Raw genomic sequence first — 27,878 nt, forward strand, 5'->3', positions numbered from 1 at the left:
GTTTAAGCTGCAGGGCTGAATTCTTGATTACAGCAGTGCACCTTGTTGAAATTATATTCCAAATGTAGACTTTGCATACATTGTTCTAAAACTATTTAATATTAAGTTCAACCCAATAACAAGGGAGAGAGTTGTCAGTGCTTAGCAGCATTGGAGAATTGTATTCCTTAATAATTGGATAAATTATGAGAAACAACATAAGCACACAAAATGCTTGCAGCTTTTCTTTTACTTATGATTTCTAACAACTTTATTGAATGAATATTCCTAAAAGTGCTCAATTTAGGTTTGAAAATATCTTGGTAGAATTCAAGAATTGGATTGCCAGCTAACTCTGATTATTGGGACCTTCTGTAAAGATAGTGAAATTATTTGTTGTGTTGTGCATATTTCCTAGAAAACTGCTGTGCCTTCTCACAGTTTTGCTGAACATTTGTTCTCCATTCTGCCTTTTTCCTTTTTTAAGGGTTTGGGACCAGGCCAAAGAGCACAATTATGCTTACATGGACCTTGATTTTTAAATGCATGCCTAACTAAGCAAGTAAGCAGTCCCATTAATGTCAATGGGATTAGGTGCATATTTGGAGTTAGGTGCAGGCTTAAGTGCTTTGATGAATTGAAGCTTTACTGACTGACTCTTGTAACACAAGAAAGCATTTCTAAGCACAGATATACTAATGAAAATGCTTAACTAATGTATCTCACATGGATACAATCAGAAACACATACTTAATAGGGGGAAAAGTTACAGTAGATGAAAAAATAGTTAATGACACAAAATCCTCGAGGAATAGTGGCCACTATTATTGCACTGAAGTAGGAAGTACAGCATGTGCTGCATTTTTTTTTGTTTATTTTGGTTGGAAACAATTGCAGCCAACGTAACACAGAGTTGTGGTGGCAGTAGTTTATCAAATCTTGAACAGCATCATTCCAAAATCTGGCAATTACTCACATGGGACTTTTGGCTCTGTATTTTTACTGGATTTCTGCAAACTAGCAATTTCCTTGAGTGATCTTACTTCTGAATCTAACATTTTCTCTGGCTTTTTAGTGATTCCCAAGCAGAAATCTGTATTTAGGTAAACAAAGCCATGCTGTGACTGTTTTCCAGCAAAAAGAGAATTCATACAAAGAATAAAGCAAATAAATCTGTTTCTGAAGTGGAGTCTTTGAGAGAGATCTCACAGCCCTGTAGTGATCAGCACATCCTGTAACAGCGAGATGATGTAATCAAGGCTGTGTTCACTTGCAGTCAAACCCACGCTTTGTATCTTTTTTGCACCAGTGCCTTGCATGCCAATCAGCCCTCAACCTTCCCAGCTGTGGGAGCTCACCTTTGCCTGTTGACTTTGAAGTAGTCTCACATGATTGCTCTGATTGTGCGTGTGGCAGGGAAACAGCTGACTCTGCTTGGGAGGGGAAGGCCAAAAGCTGTGACAGGACTAGGAGCGCTGCTTTATCCCTGCAGCTCGTTGCTGTCTGCTTCTCTCTAGGAATAAAGCAGGAGCACTGACAGGGCACAAGGAGGCAGGTGAGAATGGAACCCATCCTATCCAGGTTGCTCAAATAACTCCCCAGACAAGGATATAAGAGATGTTTCCATACCCATTTTTTTTCTGTTGCCATGGCATCATCAAAATAAATATTGTTCAGATCTTAACTCATATGAGCATTCTAAATTGTCAGTTTATGCTTCTGCACATACTGTGAAACCAGATGATCTTTTCTTAATTTCTGAAGACTTGGTTGTTCTGGAGACCCTTTCCCCCCTCTAACAAGCCCATTTAAGTAACTGCACAAGTTTACAAGCAAAATCAAGGAACTTTGCAAAGCCCTAGAAGGTCTTTACTGGTCTCATGAGGGCAGTGGGCTCTAGTTTGAGAACATCTGCTGTACACAGTATCAGGTATTATGTAATTGAATGCTTTTCAGATGCCAAACTATCAAGTTTTTTATTTTTGTTGTAACATAAAGTTGTAACTAATAAATAACAAGCCAAAATGCACTGAATGTTTTGATACTGTTTAATTGCTCTTTGCTGCTGTTTTTGACTGAATTTTTCCTTCTAGGAAATAAATATTAATTTAGGGAATAAGTAGATTTGTGCTAAGGCTTGTGAGAACAAAGATGTCGGTTGAAATCACACTGTTTCTCTTTTTTATATGTGTTTTCTTGTTTTGACTTGGGGACTTGAGAAGTTTTGGGAAATGCATACATTTAGGTTTTGGGATTTAATAGTGAAACACATTAATTCTGTGTACAGCAAAGAAAAACATCACATTTTATAAATTCTGTTTGTGGAGTGTTAGAGGTGTAAGTAAAAGAACATAGGCAGATTTTTAATCCCTTCACATACTCCCAATGCCAGACTTTCATCTAAAACAGTGAATTTTGCAAATGTACCTGCAAAAGTAGCATCAGTGTTCTGATAGACCCAGTTGTTTTTTTCTAGGTACTTTGTGTCATGTACTTGTGCTACAAAACAAGTAGAGCAGATAAAATTACGTCTGTAGGGGTTTTTTTACTTGTCTGAGACTAGAATATGTAAACCACTCTTTTTTGTTTTAAGCCTGTCTGCTCCTTGGAGGTTTTTTTTTACTTGCTATTTTGGGTTGTAGTTTTGTTAATACTTTTAGCAAAATTTATCTTGATAGTTTTGGCCCAGTAGCTGAGTAATTTTATGTCAGTGTAGCTATTTGGTTTTTATAAATGTCTTCTGTCCTAATATTCTGACTTCTGAGCTTTTCAGTAAATCAGATTTAATAACTGCAGCCTGTTCTCTTGGACTGGCATATTTAGGATTCTTGCTGCATTATTCCTAATGATTTTGATGAAAACCCAGGAAGCCTGTGATCAGGCTGTTTGTTGAAATGAACTTGGGTTCAGAAACTGTTGGGTAAGTCTTTTGCCTATTGGTCGTAGCTGGTGTGGTGGAGCCCAGAGGATGACATGCCTGGCTGCAATGACATTTTGTAAAAACATTTGGAGGTGCAAGAAGTGGGAGAACTGACTGTACTATAAGAATGGTAACCTTCATAATAACCTTCTGCTTTAAAAACCTCCAGAATTTAATGGATTACATGAAAGCCAGAAGTCAGTTATACATGCACATTTGTTGAATTATTTTTCTTACACTAAACATAGTCTTATACTGTGATTTTTGATGCAGTGAGTATTGAGTTTATTTCCATGTCCACGATCCAGAAGGTGATGTGGTGTCTCTGCAGAGAGATTTAATTCAGAAGCTTTATTTCCTGTGTTTTCACTTCCTTTTTGCATTTTTTTTTGTTTTTTTGTTTGAGTCTCTTGTAAGATAATAGTTAAAGTTGCACCCCTGAGACTGAGGTATGCATATGACATCCAGTAAAAAAATTTTCAGCCAAAAGCCTCAGGCGCTCAAATAATCTACTTCTAGCTTGCTTTGAAGTAATCTTTTGCCATGCTTTTTGGCAGGCAGATACAAGGTTTTTTGGCTCATGCTCCTTGCCATGCAGAAGCTTTGTAGCCACATGATGCTGATCCTGAGTGTGCCTGGTACTTTGTCTCAGAAAGGCATGTGGTCCCACTGTTAAATTTTACACTTTCACCCTTGCTCTGTTCAGGGAAATTTGGCATCTGGTGAGTTTGAAGGAGGACAGAGTGAGTTGCATCTGCTGCAAACTATCATGTAGTTATTTCTGTAACTGTATAGAAAAAATTGCAAAATGTACCATCTTTGGCTGTAAGGCAGCAGTACTCAGTGGAAAACTGTAAGCAGGAATCCTTGGATGTTGCTGTGTGGTGTTTGTGTTGAGTGGCTGCACTGATTTATGAAAATCTTTTGTGGAAGTTTTTACCAGTAAACCTCAGTTTTCACATGGTGGACGATTATTTTAGCAGCTGTGCCTAAGGCTGTCATCTAGAGAATATTATGGTTCTGAAAACATTTTAGCATGCCAGCCTTCTACTCAGGAGTAATTAATTTCTATAATAAGGTTTTAGAAGGCTTAGTTAGTAGTTTACAGTTTACTGTGTTCAGGTTGGCTTTTTTGGGATCATATGAACCCTTCAGTGACTTGAGTCTCTGGTTAATTCCTTGGTACCATTGCCAGTGAACCTTGTGTGGAGAAACCTGACTCCTGGCACAGGAGGACTGTGTGTCCCAGAGCTGGTACAGCTGCACAGAGCTCAGGTCAAACAATTCAGCAGGAGTGACCTGCATCGCTGTTTGCAGGGCAGCCTCAAACCCTCCAGGGGCTGATGGTACCCAAGAGCAGGAGAGGGAAATTGGCTCATGTGTTCTCAGTTCAAAGAGTGCTGTTAAGGAAAGCTATGCAGCCTGCTTGTAGGGTGGGTATGTTGGAAATAAAGACCCAGATATTTTTCAAACTTTTGACCCCATAGCATTTAGTGCATGCTTTTTTATGTCGAGGACTCTTGAAATTTTGGGTTTTTTTTTTTTCCCTTTGAAGATCTTTTTTAGGGACAAAGAAAGAATAAGAATTTGATTGCATACAAAATGTAAATATGTCATCAGGAGTTCATTTTGAACACAGTTGCAGATTTCCTGCACAAACTCTTTTCTCTTTATCCTACTGAGCATTTGTTTTTCAGTGCTATGCCAGCTGTAATAGCTCTGGGCATAACATGGGTAAAAAGTCTTGAGATTTTTGGACATGTTCCTTTTGGAACAATGGTGGAAGCCATTTGCCAACACAGACCTGACCCAGTAGTTGTTAGTTTAGCTTGTCACAGCTAAATTATGTTCTGTACTCAGAGCAGATCCCTTGATCACTCCCTCAGGGGTCTCTGCCTTGCACAGCAATGTGTGTGCTGCTGAAGACCTTCAGCAACCTGGGAGTTTGGGGTCCTGAAGTCACTGGTGCCTTGCTTAAAAAAGTGCTCCAAGTACTTACTCATGAATGCTTTGTTGGGATTTTGAAATACTGAGCTGGAAAAGTAGTTTACATTTGTAATTTAAATTTTTAAATTTATTCTTGAAATAAAAAAGTGCTTACACTCCAAAGAGTAGCACTCTTAGAAGCACATCAGAAATCTAATGCTGAATACGTGGAACAGTAATTTTTGAGCAAAGGATGCTTTTAGAGATGTTTTTACATTTGTGTTGCTTTATGGGGGAGATTTTCTCAAAGCACTGGGAAAGATGAACACAACAGATGTACTGACTTGCACTAGGATCTCTGGTTTTCTTGCACTTCAGGTGCTTTTGAAAATTTCCCCTAGGACAAGGTGGGTTGTTGACTGAATGGATTTCATCAACTTCTCTTTGGATTTGCTAAACATTAAATATTAATTACTGAAAGTAGAATGTGAAATTTAAGATGAAGTTTGGCTTCTGGAAATCTTTCATAGCAGTGCCTTGTTTAATGAGCAGATCTTTTAGTGAATTTAAGAAACTCAAACCTCACAGGGTGAGCTCCAGTTTTCTACTTGTCCTTATCTTTGATGTCAGTGGCAATCCCTTGAGGATTGTGAAGGAAACATTCTTAAGAGCTCTGTGGGTCAGAAGTGCATGTTGTGATTCTGATCATTCTCACTGTCACCCCTCTGCTCCCCAAAGAGGAAGGGCATTTCTGTGAAAGTTGATGTATGTTTAGGAATGTCTTTTTCTGTAGCCATTGCATCTGCAGTCTGTGTCTTACTGCATGGGGGAAATGTTATTGCCACCCACAGATTCTGTCAGGAAAGGATTTAAAGTTCAGGAAAACAATGGAAAAGCAATATAATTTTTAATTACTTGATAAACTACAGATCAAGGCCTTTCATGATTATAATGTTAATGAAATATGATGGTTACAGTACTTGTGTCATTTAGAGAAAGAAAAAACCTCTTTCAAAATTGTCAGTAGAGAGAACCTGGCCTTGTTTGTTTCTAAATGACAAAAGTGTTATAGCCTGGTGCACAGTTTTTGTATTTGACATCCTTACTTGTTAAATAACTAATTTAAGGTGTTCAGTTGAGTTTTGCAAGTATGTACTTTTAGTGTTTTATGAAGGGTGGTTCTTAAATACATTCGTTAATTTTCCATTCTATTTTTTTTTTGTTTTGCCCATTTGGTAAGCATTTTAAATCATGACCTGAATAATTTTATGCAATCTCTCTCAATATATACCGAGATAATCACTTCAAAAGTATTACTTCAAATGCCTTTGCTTGGATATAAAGTGCTAATAGTAGATTATTGAAAGGACGTTGCATTCCTATTTCACAGGATGCTGGGAAGAAGCACTTACCTGGGAGTTCACACTAAAGTAGTGAGAGTCCGCCTCTAACCCATTTAGCTCCTGCACCTTTTTTCATCATCACACTTGTCTTTCAGTATATCCTCTCAGTGAATCATGAGTATTAGTCAGAGTCCTTCTCCTCCCACTTGACTCCCATCTTTTCATTATCAGCTTCTTCATTCCATTGTCGAGTCTGAGCTTTTGTTACCAACAAGCCTTACCCCTGCTGCAGTAGGTGTTCTCTTGCCTCTCCTTACTCCTCATCACTGCAACGTCAAAAGTCCTCCAGGAATGTTTTTCATTTTAGCCAAGGGACCACACAGCTAGAAAGAAATCTACACAGGTAATAAGAACATAGTGCAAAAAGAATATAATCCTTTGTTTTGCCATTTTTAATGGCCCTTTTCTGTGCACACTTAGGTTTGGCTGGAATGTTCATATTTGAAAACTTGCAATGCAACTACGCTGCCTTCTTGTCTTTCCACAATTCTAAGAAACCCTTTATTCACTGTTTTCTGGTTAGGGTCTCTTGTGCCAGGGGATGGGTAGTGGATGCATTCATGATAATGTTTTTATGTAGTAATACTGGTTAAAAAGTTATTACTCTATAGACAGCTGCCTATTGTAAACAAAAACAAAATTAGGAATAATCTGTAAAATATCTTAAGCTAGCCTGGCTTTGGAAAGTCTAAAGCTTTGGTTTTTTTTTGATGGAGCAGGGAAAAATTATTAGATCACACCTTATTAAAATGCAGAATTTTTAGTGGCTCATGACTAGCTCAGACAAACAGTAACTTGCCCAATGTTTGAGTTAAATTAAAAATACTTTAAAATAGCTGACATTTGTTACATTCATATTGTACTTAAATAAACAGTAATGACATCAGATGTCAGTTTGAATTTATGACATTAATCGCTATTATAAGTTGCTCTCCTGACCTGTATATTTTCTATACTAATCCTGACTTTTGCTGGAAACGGAATTAAACTATAGTTAGCTGTTAAAGCTGCATAGCCAAAACCAGAAATCTGATTGGTATAAGACTATATTTTATAAGTATTAGTCCACAGCTTAGAAACAATGTGGTGAAAAGTCCAAGTTTTGAAACGCTGATAAAAAAGTTTGTATGTGGTAGACCAATCAGTATGGGTTAGAACAAACAAAAGTCACGTGCCTGAGTTAGCCAATTGCTCTGTCAGCCTGACAACATGAATGTCATAATGTATATTTCTTAAACAGATGCTAAACTGACCACAATGTTCTAAGTCTCTTAATTGCTGAGCTCTTTGCTGCTTAATAAGTCACCTGAATTTAATCTTGCATGAAGTATCTTAAATGTGCAGTGTTGTGATCCTTCTGTTAAGTCAACAACTACCCCAGTGATACTGTGTAATCCTGTGGATTTCAGTTGAAAAGTTGCCTAGTTTTGCCTCTTTAGTTCATCAGTTTGATGTTTGTGCCAGATTTTGTTCTGTTTGTTGAATAAAATAATGTAGAACACAAGACATGAAATTAACACAAATATCAGCCTACCAAGGGAAAGAAAAAGTTGTTAATGTATTCACAACAACCACTTAATTACCCATTAAAGTTGTTGGCATAATTTTTCATACTATATTAGTAGAAGTATATTCAATAGACATTAAGTGACATCTGTCTGAAATGTGCCCTTCCTTTTTTCAGCTATTACAAAGAACATTCTGTTTAGTTTTCATTTTGGTTTGTTTGCATAGTGACAGCAGTCTAAAATAATTTCCAGCTTACTTGCGTATGTATACTAAATTTCCCTAGTGTCACCAGCTATTTGATCACAGAATCGTAGTAGTTGTCCTTGACAGATAGTTCATGCAGAAGTGTATCTCAAGCTGTGTAATGTGAATTATAAATCAATCTCTTCAGTTTTCTTGGTTTGTATAGTACACGCTCTCAAGAATATACGTTATCCTGCATATATAAACTGTCAGCATCAAATGTTTGGAATCTGTATTAATGTCTGTGTAGGATTCAAAACATACCTGCATAAGAAGAGAACTGGGGATCACCAAAACTTTTGGTAAATAAGTTGCTAATAATTTTCTAGAGAAGTGGTATATAATTTTTTCATATTGTTCTGAAAATCTTTGCAGAACTGTCATTATTGCAATTACCTGAAAATAACTATTGGGCTAGAAGGAACTCTTGCCAAAATAAGCAGCTTCTATGAGCTAAAAGAATATCGTACAAAAGTCATGAGAACATTTGCATGGCTCTCTAATAAGAAAAGAGACACATGAGTAGTAAAGACCTATAGAGGCTTTTCTGTTACTTCTTGGCAACAACTGCAGAAAGACTGTGAAAGAGGAAAGCTGTCGTTGTTGGGAGGAAATCTGGGCACTTTAAGAACTTGTGCTTGTCATTTCTCTCTTCATTTAGGGATTGACCAGAAGGAATGTTGAATGTAAACCCACTGTAACTTTGAAAGTGATGATTGGAACTGCATCTTCAAATCAAGCTATCACAGCCTAGCAGTTTTCTATCATGTTAGATTTCTCTAAAGTTTTCTAATTCTCTAAATTCACTAATATTTTCAAAATTGTGAAATTTGGTCTTCATTCAATGCTGGCTGTCCATCTAGGAACACAGACAGCTCATTTCCCTTGTGCTTATGTGTAAGAACCTAGCTTTTCACAGTCCCTGACCATTGCCATAAACACAAGATCCCCATTAGCCCTTCTCATCTGGCACAATGAAGAGAGGACAGAGGGAGCTTTATATGGTATGTAGCAACAGAACACGAAGCTTAACAGAATTGCTTCTCTGTACAACTGCAGTTCTTTCTTATTGTAAAGCAAATTTAAGACAAGCCTCATTTAGGGAAACCAATCCCAAATCCTCAAGTCAGAGGTGGAAGAGACACATTTTTAAAGGGTTATTTGCCTCTGGCTGAAAAAATACTAAGGTAGCTGCAAAGAAAGATTGAACTTCTCTAATACAGCAGTTCATAACAAGTATTAAAGCCCCTGTAGGAATAGTTTCATACTGTCTGATTGTCGTGTCCAACGTTTTTATTGCACAAGTGCTTAAGGTGCTGTACTTCTGCCAACACACAAATTAATTCTTTCTAATGTTTGCTAGAGGATATATGGTCAATGTCCTGGTAGTTCATATGCTTTTACAGTGGAGTTTTGATCTTGATTTATGCAGTTCTCTGGCTTAATTTTTAAAATATCAGAATTGTCCACTCAATTTGCCATAAGATATTTTAGTTCTAATGGTGAACCTGTGCATTTTATCCAGTATGTGTTTTCAGGAATGAGTATTTTGTCTTAGTTTGAACTCTTAAATCACTTCAGGCACACAAGCACACAGAATATTCAGTGTTCACTAACTTCTCTTGTATGAAATACTGATTAGAAAAAAAATGTGTTACATAAAGACCATCACTTTCATGTCACATGGTGGCCAGACACAGCAGCTGAAACCCACATTTAGAAATGAAAACATTTTAATATAGTGAGAGTCGATAGACATGCATCAAAGTGAAATGTTATTTTTGTAGTGATCAGCAGGCTTCAGACCTCCCAAGCTAATCATAAACTTTCCAGGCCAATACAGCTAATTTGTTCTCCTATTGCCACTGGCCTCCAACTCCCTTTCCAAAGGGAGATGTCACACTTGCTGCTAGCTAGAAAATTAGCAAAAGGCCTTCTATTTCTGCTTTTTTCTTCAAGCCTGTTATGTGTGTGATACTTTGGTTGTATATACAGTGTCTATTGGTGTGTCTTAGATGTATTCCTGAATAGAACTTGGACGAGCTACCCTCTCCTTCTCTCAGCTTATGTTGCACAGGTTACAGCAACCATATGTTCAAGGCCTCAGCTCTTCCTCTAAATCATGACCTCTTTTCTTCCTGGAAATGTTAACCTGGGAGACTAAGAAGGGGTTTTGTGTATTTGTCTAGGCTATCCAGATGTAGAATATTTTGCCCAGTGTTACAAAACAGTGAATTTCTACGAAGTTACACCGACCATTTTAACTTATGTGGAAAAGGCACTTTGAGATGCAGAACAGGTATTCCAGAGGACAGCTTAAGATGATTAAAGTTGCCAGATTGCATCAAGTCAGTCTGGTCAGAGCTGCTTTGAATTGGCAGATGCTGTTCGTCAGTGTGTCAGCAGGCTGGAGTTGAACAAGATACAGACTCTAGAGGTGCTGGACATTTGCAGTTCTCTAAGAAAAAAAAAGGCAGAATTTGAAATAGCACCAACCAAATGAAAACCAGTCTGAATCTCTGTACAGGAGATGGTCACAGTTTGGCCCCTCTGCTGACAGAATACAATTCCTGTGATGCTTTGGTAGCTGTATCTGTTACTGCTTACATGTTAAATGGGGCATCCCTGAGTATGCTTTCCTTTTGAAGCTTAAATAAGCTTTTTATCATCATGATTTCATTTTTTTTCTTCAGCATTTTGATGGGTGAAATGAGCACGTTTTAATCAGATAAAGAAGAGAGATTTGTGTGTAGCGTGTGCCTATAAAACACTAGGTTCAAAGAGCAGATGAGTGTATAAGTTGGACAGAGGACCTTGATATCAATTATTAAGAGAAAGCAGAATTCATCACAGATAGAAGTGTAGAATTTTTATTTTCTCAAAAATATTTCTGAATTTCTGTTTAAATTCAGATTTGAATGGAATTTTAGTTGTAAAGGAAAGTTATCTACAAAGATGTATTGTAATATGATTTTAAAGATTTTGATTTTGCTGTGGTTTCTTTTCCAAATGGAGACAGAACCAGGTGCATTTTTAAGATTTCATAGCCTGTTATATGAAATGATAGGGAGATAATATAAGAATCTTAAGATTGTGTCTGCAAAAGTGTGTTACAGAAGATTGGAAAAAGTAAAATCAGTCTATTTCAGAAGCAGTGTATTTATACTGCTGCTGTTTTATTGGATTTAATTGCATGGAATAGGTGGGTTCACATGCTCAGTATGTTCCTGGGAATTCCTGTATTCCAGTGTTCCCACACATTATGCAAGTGTATGTTCAGAGTAAACATTGTGTGATTGATGTGAATAGTAATAGTGGTGGTAAACTGGGGTGTGCTATAGCCTGATTGAATTTATGGCAGAATGCAGAATTAGATGGAAGAGTTGTCATGCATTGTATAAAAAGTCTCTTCTAGAGAAAATTCATTAGAACTTAATTTCATATAAAATTAAGAGTTTGTATTTCTTAAGTGTAATCCCAATCCACTTTTCTGAACTTGAAAGTAATTCAAAAAGAACTTCCAGCTCAGAAACTTGTTGCAAATCTGTCAGTTAATACACATACTGTACAAAGAATGACCAAGATGGGTGCAGCATGCAATACTTTCAGATGTTTGACTCTTACAAAAATGTTCTCCATAGTCTTACTACAGCCCAAATAAAAACAGAACTACCTTAAAATAATTTTTCCAAACTTCTCTGTGGTCAGCTGATCACATCTGATAAACTAGTAACAGTCCTTATTGCAGAGCAACTGTTAGCTGTCTTTTCTCCTTGTGCTTTAGGAATTTCATTCATGAGTTTGACTTAAAATTCTTAGATACTTAAATGCAAGGAGAGATTTCATTTTCAGCTCTTTCAGAATCACACTTTTGACAATTTTCTTTGTCCCTTTAAGTGTAAGATGCAGCATCCTGTAACTGATCAAACTGTCCTCCTGTTCATTTTCAGTTTGGAAGAGGAATGTCAAATTCAGCATAATGGGGATGTCTTTTGGATTAAAACCCTATATATTCTTCCAATTGAAACATTGTGTTAGAATACTCATAACATGAAGTTGCTTAGAGAAGACATTTGTTAAGGTAGGGGTGTCTGTGTGTTGGGTTTTTTTTCAGCCATATAATGGACAGTCTTTGCTTCCCACTATTGTATCCAACTAAAAAAACAGGGTTTTTTGTCTAGAGTTACCCTTTATGGTACTGCTGTGGAATATTGGCTGGTATATTTCTGTAGGGATTTTTTTCCCTTCTAATTTTTATGCAAAATGACCAGGTGACAGCAGTAGACTTCCTCAATTTTAAAATTTGCTGGGAAAGCTATATTTGATTTCAAATCTAAACCTATCCATCACTTTGTGTTCCCATGTAAGTACAAGTTGTTTTTGTAATATGGCTATTGTATGAAGGTGAAAACTAAGTACTGCTGTTGGATTCTCCATGCGGGTCTCTGTTTTGAAAGCTCTGCTTGCCAAAGATGTTCTTGTACTTAAATAAGCCTTATAGGCCGGATAATATTGCAAGAGGAATGTGAAGGAGCATTAATATGGCTGAGTGAGGGCATATATATTTTCCTTTGAAATATCTTCCCTGCTTGCCAAACCGCCTTGGCAGGGAATAGCATGATCATAGCCTAGATGGGGAATTGTGGATGTGTCCTGTATTTTTCTCCATGATGAAAGGAATAGTCTGTGGCTTCTGCACAGATTGAAAGGCAGTGATTGAAAGTGTTGGGGTGGTAGGACAGATGTACTGAAGGGCCTAACTGGTAATCTTCTAAAATACCCTCAGAAGCTGATTATGCTCTGCCTAATAATACATAGAATAGGTGATCTTGCATCTAAAAAACTTTTATCTTCTTAAATATATTATCCTTCTAGATATGGATATGAGAATATTTACCAAAACTAAGCATAGTATCTGACTTTGAATCCTTCACGGTTAAAGTTTTTAAGAGTAAATTAAAAAGTCAAGTTTTTTTCCTAGAAAGAAAGGTTACCAACTTGAAATCCAATCTTTACTAAGCACATTCTTTAGTGTTTCTATGTTGCAAAAAAAATCTTGATAAGTTATATTGCATGTCCTAAGAATGAGATTTTAAAAGCTTTTTTAAGACAAATGCCTATTATTCTGTAGTAATACTTCATAATAAATATTCTCATTCAAAGAATAGTGCTTGATTTAATTCTTTGTCTATTTTGGCTTTGGATGAGTAGTCACTAGGGTTCCATGGCAGACTGAATTTGTTTAATGCCATTTACTGCCACATTTTAGCCTGTGTACTAAATTATTGTCTTGATCCACTTGCACATAATGTGTTTTGGAATTTGAAACATTACATATTTTGTATGAATTAGACTTCTGGTCTAACATATTGTGCAGAATTTTGCAATCCAAACTTTTATCTATGAAATCTTTCATAAGAAAGAAGAATATCAGTTCTTTATAGTAAAAGTAAAAAAGAGAAAAATCTGTGTGTCATATTAGTAAAATGAATGAAATGGTTACTGAGCCTGAAAGAGAAGCAGTTTCCAATCAACCCCACCTTTTCTGATTAAATATAAATTAACTAAGGCACTATAAAACAGCTACTTACTTTGCAAGATCGAGAGAAAAAAATATATCACAGACCCAGCAGTTCAAAACATTATTTAGATATTTGTGGTTAAGAACAGATGCTGAAAACATTATCATTGCACTTTATTTGGTGTTTTCTTGGAAAGAGATAAAATGACCATACTTAATTGTAAACTTGCTTCTAAAACAAGTAACGACAAATATGCAAACTTAAATAGACAAAACGGCCAGTGTGGAAATGATGGCTGGATTTGTTTTCTTATTTGTCACTGGGGGAATTTTTTTATCTGTGTGTGCCTTCATTCTCCATGCAGCTGTCCAACATCATGGCAAAACCCAAAAAACTACAAGTGGACAAAAAAGTAAAGATGAGATATATATTTTTTTTTTTTCAAAATTCTTAGTTTTGTCATTGTTTTGGATGCTTGCACAAATCCCTTGACAGTATATCTAAACCAGCAGTGGTAAATGGTTTGCAAAACACATGTGAAAAAGGCAAATCAAATATAAACCAGCTATGCTCCCAATGGGCTAGCAGGGTTCTAACACTGATACCCCAGGCAAATAAGTACCTGCTGAGTACTATGAGTATTATGGCATTGGACATGATCTAGCATATGGAGCTGTACCTAAAAATAAGTGATATATTCATTGAGCAGTAGCTCATTGTGAAAAAATCTTCATTGTGAGGAAATCTGAAACATTGTTGGAAAATTATTTGAGATATGCTCCACACAAATATGAAATTATCATATTGAAGAGATTTAGAACTGTGTAGGAAATCTTCCAAAGGAAATCTTCCTTCCACAATGAAGGAATTTTCTGTGAGTTTTATTCACTTGATTCTTGTTGGAATTCTGATTGTTTTCCAGCCATGTGATGGTGTTGGCTGCACAGATGTGCTTTTACAACCAGATTTCTTAAGCAGTCTGATTTTATGTCTCTCCACGGGCCTTTAAGATTAGAACTGGTATTATTGCTAGCTTTAACCCACGTAGACAGTCTGAGTATGGGGATAAAGTAATCAGCACCATTTGTGTCTTTCAAAATGCACATGGAGAATGTTTCCTCACTTCTTTTGTTCTAGGTGACCTTTTAAGAAGTAATTTTTTTCTTTGTGTTCCTACTGGAGTTATTTCTATACTACTGGAATTATTTCTACATTTATTTATACCTTGTTACCAACAAACAGTGTTTCCAGATTTTGTGCCATTGTTTAGAGATTTTACACTGTAAAATTAAAACTGAAGCCTTTATATACACACACACACACTTGTTTTAATATACCAAGGTGTAATAGTTATATATAACTGCTGACAGATAAAATGGCATGCTAAGTGACTTCTTAAGAAAAGTTTTCAGAGTACCAAAAAACTTCATGCAATCATTTTGGGCTTAACTCTCCCCCTTATATAGTAGAGAAGTGAATTTGCCTGCATTTAGACACGTTGTTTGTCCAATGAGAAAATCTGGCAGTACTGAATTTGTTTCATGTATGGAGTCAGTAAGGGAAATTTCAGGTTAAATTATACTGGATGTGCTCTGGGTACTCAGAGACTCATCATCTTTTTATTCAGGTATTTATCAGTTTGTGAGTTGCTAATCCAGTAGTAAATGAAATATTTGAGACACAAGGATGCATAATTATTTTAAGATGCTCCTTATCTAGTTTGAGCTGCATATGAATTTTCAGAATTCATACACATGCCATTTAGCTGAAGATTTAACATAATCTGTAGCTATATGGTTCCAATTTCCTGTGTAGCAGAAATCAGCCACGCAGAACTGGTCATTTTCAGAAATGGTATGTGTACTTGAAAGACACCTAGAAAAACTGAATGAAGTCTGCTCTAGCTGTGTGCTTCCCAAGCTTTTAAGCATGTGGGACCACTGTCCAGATGGCTGGAAGACTACACTTGCACTGAAGGTTCACTTGCTTCTAATGGGCAGCATGTGTTTAATAGGATTACTTTGAAAGCAAGCACATTTATAAGATAAACTATCCACAGAATCTACTGTATAAACAATTAGATTCTCTAGATTTTTTTTATCAAGGCAATAAAGATGTGCAGTTTCTATTTATTTAGAAAGAGTTTATTCAATGTTATACATTATAGATCTGCAGAGAAAGAGAAGCCTTGTTCTAGCACTGCAGCTATGCTTCTAATTTGTACCTAATTTGCACCAGCAGTGTAACTGATCTGCTGGTGCTGTGTGTTTTTGACCTGGCGTGGACCCCCAGTGATGAAAAATGAGCCTTTAGCCTACTAACAGGGTAGATTTTGACCTAGGCTGGTGTTAATTCTTTTAATTTGCAATGCATTAGAGGCAGGCAGTATGCTAAGATCAGACAGTCCTGTTGGTAGAGGTGGTGAATTGGGAAGATGGAATCAAACAGAATATGGAGAGATTTTTGGGAAGGAATAACTGCATCTTGGACTCAGGAGTTTAGTAACTGGATGGAAAAAGTTGAGATGTGCTTGCTGCTCAAAGCGTAGGCTACAGTACTATGAGATTAGTTCTCTCTGCTCAGTTCAGGTAACTTGGGATGTGTAATGAAATTACTTTGGAAACCTTCTTCCTCTTTCTTCTTGTATTTGGATTCTGGATGCGTGTTGCATCCAGTGTATTTTGACCAGCATTGCAGTTAAATCCCAAGTTTTCTGTGAAACATATACATTTCCTCTGGCAACTAAACAGTTATTTTCCTTTTTGTTTTTCTATCAGAATAGGGTGGAAGCTTGGTATTCCTATAAACTATCAAAAATGCAATACATCATGATACAAGTCTTCCAAGATTCTTTCTATTCATCCTTTGGATCTTAATCTGTGATTTAGTACCTCTGTGACATCAGAGAACAGAGGTGCCTGTGCTGTAGGTTTGTCCTTGGCTCTGGTTCTCCAGCTGTATGACTTCTGCTGGGATGTTGACTTTCTTTTGCTCCGTGGAATGCTGCTCAAGTCCTGTCCCCTCATTAGTCTGTGTGATACGTACAGTACTGACTCCTTATTGGTTACCTCTGTTTCAAGATTGTTGTTCAAGATTGTATCTGCTGCCAGATACAGTCTCCTACCTTCTTCCTTTTGCTTCGTTGATTTCTGCTTCTGCTGGCCCTCTATACACATGGCTAGAAAAGTGAATTTTGGCCTGGACACAGATGTTCAGGGCTCTGACCAGCCTCAGCTTGGTGCTCACACAGGCTACCTCAGCAGCCACATTTAAATTCAGCCCTGGGCCTCCAGTCCCAGTTTGAGCTGCCTGGGAGGCAGCCTCAGTGTGGCTCAGCCTCAGTCCTGTGTGCCCTGGCCAAGATCCTGCTGGTCTGCAGCCTGCTCCATGGACTGGCTGCTTGGCTTGGCCCTGGGCCTGCCTTGGCACTACAGACTTGTTTGACCCTGGACCTGCCCTCCCTGGATCTGCCTGTCTCTGACTTGCAGTGGCAGTGGGGAGTCCTGGCCAGTGAAAGCACCTGCCTTGCTTCCCTTGTTGGAGCTTGACACCTGACTCCCCATCCCTTTAGGGAGCTGCTGTCACTGCTGTCACTGCTCCCTGACAGTTTTTGAAGGTGGCTGATACTGTTTTATTGCTTTAGGAAAGTAGAAAGCATGAAAAATACTGGCCAGCTTTTGCAGAGCTTTCTCTTCATCTTTAGTTGGCAGGAGGTGATGCTCTTTTCTTCAAAAGTAGATTTTACCATAATGTTTTTTACACAGCTCTTATCTGCATATTGGCCTAGCATGTGTTACACTTGATCCACTCCTGGGAAGGACTCACAGTGATCTTCAAAGTTCTGGTTTCTTCTGTCTCAAAGAATATCATTAATGCTTTGAGAATTTTTACCACTGTAGAAGATGACTGGTCAGGGGATGTATATGCAGGAAAAGATGTTCTACTAGGGCTTCATCCTCTGAAAGAATTTCAGGAAAGTTTCCAAGCAAAACTGAAAATTACTATTGCATTCACAATCCTACCTGGTTAGTTTTCTCTTGGAGACGCTTGTTCCCATCAGTTTATGATGGCATGTTTAAGGTAGCTGTGGTTTGCCAGCCGGACACTTGGGAAAATGGGAGTTGCCACTAACATCTAATTTCCAAGCTTTTCGTTCTGGATCTCAAGAGGCTTTCCTTTATAATTCTGTTCTCACAGGAGGATGTATGGAGTAGGTTGTGGCATATTGTGTTATGCCATTCGGTATTTTTTTTTGTACTTTTCTGTTTATTTGATTTTATAGTTAAAACAAGTATACTTACATGATCCATATCTTTAAATTACTTTCTACATGTAGAATTAGAAGAATCAACCTTTATGCCTCATGAAGAAGTGAAAGATTTGAAAATACCCTGATTCAAACTCATATTTAGATTGTTTTACCTAGGAGGAGGCTTACTGTCCCCAGGAAATAGATATGTATTATTTGTATGATTTATAATTAATTATATATAGTTACAGATTATTTAGAATTTTTCATGGGGATTGATTCAATTTTTTTAATGGACCAACAGATTTAGTCTAATTTCTTATTTTAGGTAAAATATCCAAATATAGCACTGGTACCAAGTATAGGTTTATTCCAGGTTTCTGGCAGTTGCAAAGGAATGGGTTCTAATATTTTAAAAGGTAAGGTCTGCTTTTCCTTTGGGTTCTACTTTTAGTGGCTGCTCATTTGCCACACTTCAACAGGAAACACAGATCCAAATGCCTTATGTGAAACTTGGGTGATGAGAGGTAATTTTCTAGAAATATGTGTCACTTTTTTTCATGCATATAGAAAAGGAGATTAAATAGGATCCATCAAAGAGCTCTCTTCCTTTTGGTTTCATGACTCTTGTGTATAGGAAGAATAATGTTGAATAATATGTTATGAAAATACTTAAGAAAATATTATCAAAGTTTAAGTGTGAGGAGAAACAGATTATGGTACTAAAATATTAATGCCTTATTAGGAAAACAAAGACATTGATTAACAAATTCAGAAATAAGAATTTTTGCCACAAGATGAATGGTAGTCATAAAAATTCGAAGTTCAAATAATGGTGTCCACTTGTTCTGTAGTCAAAATGTTGTGTTTGTCAAAGGAAGGAATGCCTCATAAATGTCATCTTATTCTCCTTGCGCTATGCAACTACTGTCTGGGGAGGCAAAGAGGTGCTCTGAGAACCTGGGATATAAACCAGAATTCTATCATCAAAATAGAAAATTGGAATATGGCCATGAAAAATACACATTCTAGCCCAGCCCTGGGCAGGTGATAACCAAAGGTCCTATCCTCCCTCTAGCACATTGTAAGGCCAGAAAGGGGAGAGGCATAATAGATTCAGTAGCAAAGAAAAGATTCAAGATGATAAATCAATTTGAGGTTAATATTCAGCTCTTTGAAGTTGGACTTTCTTAGTAAAGTCTGGCTTTGTAATCAAAAGTTTTAGCTTTAGGAAGTCAAGAGCAGGGAGAAGAGGGAGGAAATGCTCAGATTTCCTTTTAAGGGTTTGAGTGTAGTTTAAAGCACTGTGCAGTGCCAGTACCATGGCAGTAAGAGGAGAAAATGGGATGGTCATGAAGGTAACTTGTTATTATGGAAGCAACTGACAACTTCCACTGCTGTAACCTATGCTGGGTTGACCTAGGCATAGACCAATGTTTGACACTTGCTTTGTAATGCTGTTCTCGTAGGATGTTGTAATACCTTTATAACAGTGTGTACTTTCTAAACTGATCTCTATTTCCTCACAAAAGAGAAAGAACAAGGTGAAAAACAGAGAAGTGAAACTTGGAGTGACTTTAGATTACAAACAAGTGGAAAAATGAGGATTGTGCAGTTTAGGAAGGGAAATAAGCAGGAACAGAAGTTGGAAAGTTGCCCAAAAAAAGTATCAGTCAGAACACAAAGTGACTGTATGGAATAATTGATTACAAACTCTTTAAAGAGCATTTATGCACAGCAACACTTTGTCTTTTCCATAACTGTAAAGTGGAATAAAAAAATTATTAGACATACAGATTGAGAAGTAAATCTCCAGCTTCATTATATGAAGTAGCAGCAGGAGACATGCTGCTCCACGCCGTGGAGTATTCTGGTAGCCAAACAATATTTCAGTTTTAGGGACATGGCTATCCCCTTAAATACTTATTTTGTACAAGAAATTGTGTGAAGTCAGCTGCTTTTCTAACAAAACACTTGAGCAAAAGGGTACAAATAAAAGCTGTGAGTTACTTGAGAAAGTGTTGGTATTTCATATACTAAATGGAGTTAAAACTTCAACCAAGAGAGAATGCTGAGGTGCAGTGGAATATGTGTGCGGGTCTGGAACTTGTTTCCTCCAAGGTGCTGCACGTCTGGGCTTCAATGCACAGGGCTCCATGTACTTAACCCCCAGGCTGCAATCATAGCTCACCCTTTGCCTTCCTCCCCAAGCTGTGTGGGTTTGGTTTTGTTCAGTAGCATCCATAAAAGTCCAGGTCCTTCTTGTACCTATTGTGATTTCATCTGCTGAAATCCAGATTCAGTGTGATCATGGCTCTTCCAAAAGGACTGCAATAGCAAGAACTGCTTTAGGTGTAGAAGGCAGAGGATAGGAGAGTATCTCTTGCCCTCTTTCATCACCCTGTCTGCCAGGGAAATGCAGAAACCAGGGGAGTGGATGTATACACCTTTGCAGGGATAAAGAAATCCCTCAGTGCTTCAGCTGTAGCATTTCCTGAATCCAAGAAGGTAGGGTAGGGAAAGGCATTTTTCTGTCTCCATCCTTCTCAAGTACACTGGGTTTTTTTCAAGTAAAACACATTCTTTCTGCAGTCTAAATTATCTGTTTGCTCAAGCACACATAATGTGGCAAGGGACTTCTTTATTTCAAGTGTTTAACATAAACATTATTTTTAAAATAAAATAACCTCATAAAAGAAATTTTGAGTAAAATGTTATGGCCAGTGTCTTTCAGTAGTTCAGGCTAAAGCATAGTGGTAATTTATTTTAACCTTAATACATCTGAATAATTAATTCAGAAAGGAATTCTTCCTGGAAAAATGAGATGAGGTAATCATTGGAAATGCCTATCTGACAGCAATAAATATGGCAGCCATCTTTACACATGACTTCATCAACATAAAAATTTTCTCCCTTCCTTCTTTTTTTAAAGTAACCTGTAGATCATCAACTGGAAAAAAAATGACCAATTAAAATAAAACCAAAGCATACAAGATTTTCCACTTGATTATGTAATTTGTATTGAATTTCTTGTACATTCAGCCTTTTTCCTCCTCTGTTAAATTTTGACATGAAATACTGAAATAAAAAGCTAACACCTTAAATAGTAGTAGAATATGCAGTATCTACTGCTTTTCCTGTTAGTAATTCCTGGAAGATGGTGTCTGTCCAAAGCAAATGAATGCTATTTTAAATACTTGTTTTAAGAAACAGTTAAAGGACTTGTTGGTTATGCTGCAGCAGCAAATTTGTTTTGGCCTTCATCTTACTTTTAAATAGTTCTTTGGTTTAGGTGTGTCAGCTGAGCTGGCATTGATTCAGTGGCATTGATGTTGCACCTGTAGTGACAAAACATGAATTAGAGTAATTATTTTCACTTGTATGCAAAATGCACAGAAATCGTCATTGTCTCGTTCTAAAGTAACTCAGTCTGAAATATGTAGTCATCCTCCATGTTATCTTGCTTTAAGAATTTGAGAGATAAACTCTACAAACATTGAGGCTATAGGAAGTAGAAGTCTTTAAAAGCTTGTTTTGACTCGTGTTTTGCCTATTATTACTTTTATATTAGGAATTTGGTCAACTTTCTAAGCTAATATACCTTTAGCAGAAAGAGTAGAGGTGATACTTTTGAGAAGTTTAACAAACTTGTCCTCTTTGAAATTCAGGTACCATTGCCTCAGGAGGAAGGTAGTAAGCAAACTTCATAAACTAATCAATATTTACAAACCCTTTGAGACTGACAGCTAATTTTTTCAGAGATGAATGTCAGTACTTTCTTAATAAGAACTTTACTATCCAAAGGTTCTTTTTTTGTTTTGTGTATTTTTATTTCTGAGAATAAGAGATAGGAACTTTTCCCCAAAACATTGTGATGGCTTTTTCTGGTTTTGGTTTTTGTTTTTCTTTTTTTAAACTATAATCTCAATTATACACCTAAAATAGATATGCTATTATTTTGCTATGTTTCTAAGTAATAGTGTTTTTATGTTGAAATTACTGACATCTTATTTCTTACATTTTACTGTTGCAAGGTATTTTGGTCTCTCTATCTGCTGCTGCACAACTTCATATCTGAAATAGCTCATCAGTCATAAGCTGATTTTTTCTGTTGCCCCAGTACTTTTGTAATCTCCAGTGTAGTGATTGTTGAGGTTTGCAGAAAAGTCTTGATCATGGCTGCAGCAGTGGAAGTTGTGCATGGTGTTAAGTTTCAATTTGCTCTGTGCTGCAAAGCAAGGCTGCACTTGTGCCTATGGACCAGCACAATTTCATCCAGTTCAGTGGGATAAAGCTTGAAGGCACAGGAGCGTGTATAAGCAGATCTCTTGTCTTAACATGGAGAACAGTGCACCAGCTTCTGAAATTCAGGGAATTCTGCCTGTATTTTTCATAGAGGGAAAATGAAATGCATATGGAAAGAATTAGTTATATGACTTATTAAATGGGAATGTTAGTACAGTTTTCTGTGTTCAGAAATTCATCCTAAGTTAGATTTCAGTTCAGTTAGACTTTAGTAAGATTATTCATTATTTATAGAAAATACAGTGCTCTGGGGAATGATCAACAGAAAGGAGACTAAAATCACGGGCACTCTTCATTTCCTTAAATTTGCTTTTCTGCCTGCCCTTAAAGAAGAAAAGATGGGCAATATTGTGCCCATGCTATGTATTATTCAGAAAAACAAATTCACTTTGTGAAGAACAGCAAAGCAAGACAGAGTTTAATTTTATGGAAGCAGTGGTCAATCTGCATGGAGGAGTTTTCATCATTGGAGCTTCTGTTATACACTGCAATCTGAAATGGTGTGTACTTTTAAAACTTTTTCAAGCCCTGAATCTATTTTAAGAGTATCATAGTTGCAGCTCTTCTATTGGAAGTGTTTTGAACTCCAGTTTAGTTGGCAGTTTGCTCACTTTCCTTTTTCCTTTTGTGGTACATCTAGATATTTCAGAAAAATATGGAAGGACAGATTGGCTTCCTGACAGGGTTTTGATGGAAAATTTCCTTAAGTTTATTCAGCTTTACATTTTTATTCTCAAGACTTTGCCATAGGCAACCAGTGTACAAAGTACCTGTAATGGCAGCTCTGCATTTAGCTGTCAGCACCATGGTATAATCTGCAAACGTTCAACTTGCCTTAAAAGGGGAGAAAATACTTCTTTACTGTAGGTCTTGAAGGGAGGTGTTGTATTTGTGAGAACAACATAGTAATGGAGAGCTCTCAATTGTTTTTGTCAGAAAGTACCATTGAGTGTCAAGTTTTCAGAAGCTGCAGATTTGGGCTGTCAGTCACCATTCTTAAGAGTCCCCAGCTGACCCCTGTGGTCATTCAGATCACTGGGGAGAGCCACTCTTGAGGTCCATACTGAAACTCTCATTCTGGCTCCTGAATGTTCTGAAGCTTGCACTCCTTCCTCAAGGGGAGTCACCTGAAGAAGATTCCACTGGGAGCCCAGTCCTGGCCAGCCTGCATTGCAGGGCCTCCTCCCTGTCCTCCCTGGTGTGCCCTCGCTGAGCATGGTGCTCGCAGGTACTGCAGTGGTGCTGCCACCACCACAGCACTGCAAAGCTTTGTATCAGAAGGGGAAGAAAGGTGTGACCTGTGAAAGGTGGTCTTCTGATCTGAGAGGTAAAAATGAGCAGGGTTTTCTGGAGGTGCTGAACAAACACAGCATTGTGAGGTTAGGCAGGAGAAGGTGGGATCTTTATGGGCAATAGTGGGAGTCTGTAAAAGGAAAGAACTGAGAGGGAAGATGTACAGTGGCAATCATGTCTAATTAACAGAGGTCAGATTTTGCCTTGCTTGAGAACCAGATATCCAAATGCAAATAGAACAGAATTTGGACTTTTCAGCAGTAGTGCGAATGCTAATTTTCTATACTGCTTTGGGAGTTTGACTGTATTTAATTGCAGCTCTGAGGAAGACTATTTTATCTTTCACCTCTCATAGTAGAGGAAAAGACAGGTTGGTAAAACTAGTTTAAAAATAGCCTGAGGAGGCTGACATACTCAGCTGTGTATACAAAGTTCACCAAATTACAAAAAGAAATATAATACTTAATAATGGTGTTCTTCTCAATTTCACCACCTTTTTTACTTCCTGCCTCCTAAAATTTCGAGATATTTTCAAGTACCTGTATTGTGAGTTCAAGTGGTTTACTGTCTGACATATGAGACCAGGTTATTCTTGGGTCATATTTTTGAGATATCCCCTGGAACCATATGGATAAGAGCTATGTATTTACATGAAAGATGAGAATATAGTGTGGTTTTTTGAATTTAGGAGTTGGAACTTTAAGAAAGGCTTGCGATACTGCTTACTTAGTCAAAGCAGATTATTTGATGGGTTGGATCATTATAAATCAAAATTTCTTTTCTTCAGCTATAATATACAAATGAAAGAAAGACTACATCCATAGCCTACTCCAGGATTATTCTAAAGAAAGGAGGTCCATTTCAAGAAGCAGTTGTGATGTTCTAGAGAGTGAATGGGCACCTGGGTTCCCCTGGGCTGTTGCCCTGGGGCAGGGATGAGAGGCAGCAGGTTCTGACAGATAAGGCAGGATCAGGCCGTTCAGGTTGCAGGACTGTGCTGGTGTAGGGCTGACTGTAAAACCATAGGTTGCTTCCTGGTTAGATTTTAATTTGTGATTTATTTATTATAAACTTGTTAATAAAAGGAGGTGCTGTACCTTTAAGTAGCACATACCGTCTAACCATCAACAGGCATCTCTTGCAGCAGCTTTAGCCTGTTTCTCCAATCATGCCTGCCTAAGTCAATAACGCTTTGCCAAAGCTCCTCGTGCATTAAAGGTTACCGTTTAGCTTGTTCCATGAATCACAGCAGATGCATAACTTGGCAGTGACCATTTCTGTCCCTCCCCTTCTTCGCTTCATACTGACTGCAGCCCCCCAGCTCAGGACTGGCCGAGCCCCCTCCCCCAGCAGGGAGAAGTCATTACATGAAGAGATCAACTTACCAGTTGTCTTCAGAGCAGTGGCTGAGAGCAAAGCTCCTGGTCGGACCGTGAGTGCGAGAGAAAGGGGGAGAGGGAGACAGACTCGTACCTACAAGAGCTCAGGGCTGTGATCCTGAGACACAAGTGCATCTGCTAGCTGTTAGTACTTGGCAGAGGGTTTGCTCCTCCAGGGTAGCTCTAACTTTGGGTAATAATGTTTGTCAGCTACCTGATACTAACGTTGCTCTGCTTTCAAACAGCAATGTTAGCAAGACCTGGGGGTGAGGTAAGCAAAGTACAATATCTTGTCAAAAATAGTCTTGTCACAATTGCATTTTTCTTCGTGTCTGTTAAGATGGACTGTGGATGATTTTTATGCTGTTAGACATTTTAGAATTGTGTTGTGTTGTTTAAAAAGCTTTTGCTTTGGTTTAGTTTTGGGGGTTTGTTTTGTTTGGGGGATTTTTGTTTGCTTTTTTGCTTTGGGTCTGTTTTTTTTTTCCTTTTTTCCTTTGCAAAAGCCAAAAGGTACTAAAGGAGAATAATCTGAAACTTAACTTCTCTGGATTTGATATACAATACGCTTTCTATGAGAGATGACTAATTTGTGAATTTTTCTTTACTAACATACAGAGAAACATGATACTCTGCAGCAGTAGATGGTATTGTTTTGTTCATATTTTCTGCAAAAATGTGTGTTAGAAAAAAAGTTTTTGCACAGCTTACATTTTGGGGATGTGAGCATGTAAAAACTCCAGGCTTCATTACTTTAATAATATTCTTTTTGTGCAAATATATGTAATGTTTAGTCTGGGGCAGGGCAGAAAGAACTTCATTTTTTAAAACTGTATATCACATAATTAAAGAGGGACTCTATGCGTTCCTAGTATTCCTGATTCCTAAATCTTCAGCAGTGGAATAGAACAGCTCTTTATATGCTTTAAAAAGTTGCTGCTTGATTTATGAAGAGCCATTTTCCAGATTTTTTGTCCTCATCAGAGCAGTTTGTCATCAAGTACTTATTTCATACCAAAGCAGAAATTTTCTGCTACTCTTTGCCATTTAGGAAATAACTTAGCAGGCTTGGTACTATTAGATGTAAAATATTCCATCTAATGAAATTACTTGCAGAAAACACATTTGATACTCATTCTCCATTGCTCTACCTGAAATGGGATGTGTAGCTGTGCATTTTAAATTGAATCATTGGATAATTTTGTTCCATAAATATGCCTTCCTTAAGTAAATCTTCTGAAAACAGTGATTCTACTTTAAAGCTTTATTGTGCTGTCATAACTTAATAGTTGCCTAATGAAGTCCAGATCAATTACTTTCCCTGGTAAAGGTGGAAGTGAACTGGAAAAAAACCACCTCGTCCAACACTGTGTGGTTGACACTCTCTGTAGCTCACATGTCTAGAAATAAACTTTATTTTGCTTTCAGAGTGTTTTAATAAGAGAATCTGTAACAGCTTTGTTTCAAGAAAATGTCTCTTAATGAAATCTTGTGCTGCCTTTGATCTAGTTAAAGCACGGAAAGGTTTTCAGCAGTGTCTCAACAAATTTAAATGGTTTGATGAACAGAGCAACTGGAAGCTGATCATTGCCCTCTAGTTGTCACAGAAGTTTTTAACTTCCTGCTTGATTGTTATGGAGCATAGAAAATGATAGATGGACTCACCTTGTTCAGACTGAGGGACCTTAAAATCTGTGGTGGCTCATATGGAAAATATTTCTGTCACCACTGCATGCACATGTGGTCTTCAGAGATCCATATAAAGAACAAATCTAGAGCAGCAGCAGTGTTGCCTGCCAATTATCCTCGTTAGTAAGTAAAATAAAAGCAATGCTGTGTTCTTACCTGGAAATTAATTTCTGCTGTAAAAGTGCAATGTGGAATGTTTTAGCACTGTGATCCATATGCCAAGTGCTTTAAACTGGACTGTTATTCTTAGTTTTTCAGCTAATACAGCGGACAGAATATAAAAAATTGGTCTGTTGCTTTAGCAATGAATTTTGAGTTGTAGATTTTAGCATAGGTAGTGAGAAATTTTCTCCTTTATTATGTTCATATGCATAATTGTGGAAATTTCATAATAAAAATATACTGTGTCTATTGTTATTAATATAATATTTTTTTGTCCTGTATTGTAAGAGACCACCCGATAATCTTGTGCATTTCCCTGGTCCAGCTGCAGAACCTTGACTACATAAATATTATTTCTCTAGGAAATTACTCAGTAAAGATTTTTCCTTTGGTTGACATGAAGACAGAGAAAATAAGTGAGAAGCCATTTTTTAAAGGAACCTGAATTGTCATTTTGTGCTCCTTTGGACTGTTTTGTATACCTCTCTGAATATTTTAATTGATTTATAGGTATGTATCTTTGAAAGTTCTGCCCATAAAAGTGTCAGTTTTTGATAGATTATGAAGTCAATGGGAAGTTGCTTTTCTTGCCAGCTTGTTTTGTCTGTTTTTTAATGCTGGAAAACTTTAACTGTTCACAAAACAGAAAATAACAAAAAATTCAAGTATTATGTTTTTTTCCCATATAATTCTTAAGGAACCCCTAACACTTGTTCTAATGTGTGTATGGTTATGTTCTGCTTTTCATTTGTTGTTGATTTAAGGCATGACTTGGCATGAAGTCAGTGAAACTATGTTGCATCACTTTTCCATCCAGGAAGGAAATAAAGTTGTATAGATTTGCAACTTGTACCACATTTGTATGGCCAAGCCCAGAGCTTGTGTGTGTGCTTCTCAGCAAATGAACACTCTGAACTCCTAGCAAAACAATGCTTAATCAAGGTTTCCTCCTTCTCACTTCTTTAATCTGCTGGTTTGGAATCAGCTCTAGCAGGAAAATTGTTGGTTTGACTAGATACATTGGGCTTGAGAAATCTTTGAGCAAGCAGGGAGTTTTCCTGAGGAATAACCCATCCCTGTATTTTCAGGTATTCCTAAGTCATTATTCTTCACTCAAAAGTAGGTAGCCTTTTAAACTCTGTTTTCTCAGCGTACTTATCAGATATTTGTGCATGCCTTGGGATTTTAGTTGATTCAACTGAATTTTCCTATTTTAGTAGCTTCTTTTAATCCCATATAAATTGACCATAAATCAGTACTGTCAGCCCTATCTGCCTCAGTACTGGTGTCAGTGAAGCT

At 37.3% G+C, this 27,878-nt stretch overlaps 1 protein-coding gene and 1 long non-coding RNA gene across 4 annotated transcripts in view; one reads left to right on the forward strand and one right to left on the reverse strand.

Annotated features, from left to right (window-relative positions):
• Positions 1 to 27,878, forward strand: part of THSD4 (thrombospondin type 1 domain containing 4) — a 241,699-nt gene that overhangs the window by 120,039 nt on the left and 93,782 nt on the right. The gene's annotated exons all lie outside the window — the stretch shown is intronic.
• Positions 919 to 27,796, reverse strand: LOC146766519 (uncharacterized). The gene is made up of 2 exons (XR_014957597.1): positions 24,735 to 27,796; positions 919 to 22,132 (listed from the first exon to the last, which is right to left on the reverse strand). It is a non-coding gene; the product is annotated as an uncharacterized LOC146766519 (long non-coding RNA).

The sequence above is a fragment of the Lonchura striata genome, chromosome 10, assembly GCF_050655825.1.
Source record: "Lonchura striata isolate lonStrDom1 chromosome 10, ASM5065582v1, whole genome shotgun sequence".
Taxonomy (NCBI): domain Eukaryota; kingdom Metazoa; phylum Chordata; class Aves; order Passeriformes; family Estrildidae; genus Lonchura; species Lonchura striata.